This window comes from Tiliqua scincoides, chromosome 7 (assembly GCF_035046505.1).
Source record: "Tiliqua scincoides isolate rTilSci1 chromosome 7, rTilSci1.hap2, whole genome shotgun sequence".
NCBI classification, from domain to species: Eukaryota; Metazoa; Chordata; class Lepidosauria; order Squamata; family Scincidae; genus Tiliqua; species Tiliqua scincoides.
In genome coordinates, this window is record NC_089827.1 from 66,357,879 (window position 1) to 66,359,522 (window position 1,644).

Below are 1,644 nucleotides of genomic sequence, written 5' to 3' on the forward strand. Positions count from 1 at the left end.
ACCATAGTTTTTACTTTGGAGACATTTGCAGGGGGGGGGGGGAAGGCAGGATTCCTTCCTTCCATATGCGGTAGGTAGGTGAATAAACAATGATGTGCTGGACTTCACTCAGGACCTGGCTTCCTGTCATTAAACCTAGATCCCACAGTGGCATCAGGGGCAGGCTTTGCTCCAGGATCAGCTACCCTTTTGGAGTTCTGTGCTTTGACCTTACCCAGGTACTAGAACTTTATGTACTTCCAAGCACAGCAACCTTTAGTGCGTTATGAAGTCATTCCATTCTAAGAAAGATGTACCATGCAGCATTTCCACATGTGTTGTCTGGTCTTTTTTAGAAAAAGATAAGCAATTTTTGTATTCTGCAGAGCATTGAGTACCTTATATGTGAATGTTGCATAGCAGTGGCAACACTGATCTCTGGTTTTAGAAAGTGTGCCTGGCACTTTGAAAGAAGGAAGTGCCCATAAAAAGTGAGTGCCAGAAGAAAAAGGCACAAGGAGGTATCTGAGCAGGTGTTCAGAAGCAACATCATATATAGAACGTACTTCACAGTTTGCTATATATTTGCTATATTTCTTCATGGAATATGAAAGAACAAAAATGGACGCCTTGTTCTGCACATTATCGGCTTGGCCCACTAGCTTACTGTGGTGTTGGGTTTAACAGGTATTCTCAGTGACGTTTTCTCTAATGGGTCTCCACGCATTCGAAGGTAAAGGCCATGGAAAAAAAAACCTCCAGGTATCTATTTCTTTTTCCAGCGCAGCCAGCCAGCGCTGGAGATGCCGCAACACTGATAAAATGTGCTTCCACAGAGCGAGAGCCACTTACATTGCGGTTCAGCATTCGCTGAAACTTCTGCACAGGTAAATGGCCTACAAGCCTGAGGTTTTCATGATCACGTACATAAATGTGAAATATTTTTTCTTCGTTTTTATTAAGGTGAAAATGGCTAAACCATGCACTAGCAAAATGCAATTCAAAATCTGTGCAATAGTAATAGGGATGAAGGAGATTACGCTTCACATATTGCTCACAAATCTCTTAGATTAGACCAGTGTTTCCCCCAAATTTTTGACTGTGACCATAAATACAGGTGGCTTTTTTTTTTTTCTCTCAGTCTGGTGAGTTGGTACTTGTTCAACAATAATCATAATAATCGTATTAATAAAACAATTAATTTGGGTAACAGCAACTGTTACCCTGCACATGCCCAATCTTGTCTGATCTTGGAAGCTAAGCAGGGTCAGGCCTGGTTAGTACTTGGATGGGAGACCACCTGGGAATAGTGGGTGCTGTAGGCTTATACCAGAGTCTTTCGAGACTGAAGGTTGTCAACCAATTTGGGTAAAATTAACACACTGGTTCAAACATTGCCAGATCGTTCACTTAGCTCACTCAGCTGCCTTGGCCTTCCCCACTGGTGGTTTGCCTAGTCACATCTCTCAACACTGTGGAAGGGAGTGTGTCGAACTGCGGAGGCTCCTCAAGGTGTCCAGACCCAGACATCAACCAATTTTTTCCCCCTGAAACCTTCCAACAACCCCCAGGAACATCCATGTGATTAGGTTTGGGTCACAACCCTTGGTTTGGGAACTACTGATTTAGATACTCCCCTAAATACAAAACCTTTCCAAGACTGGT

General features: G+C 43.2%; 1 pseudogene; it reads left to right on the plus strand.

The window, feature by feature from the left end:
* The first annotated feature begins 1,184 nt into the window (after positions 1-1,184).
* On the plus strand, positions 1,185-1,304 carry LOC136657677 (5S ribosomal RNA; annotated as a pseudogene).
* Positions 1,305-1,644: the final 340 nt, after the last annotated feature.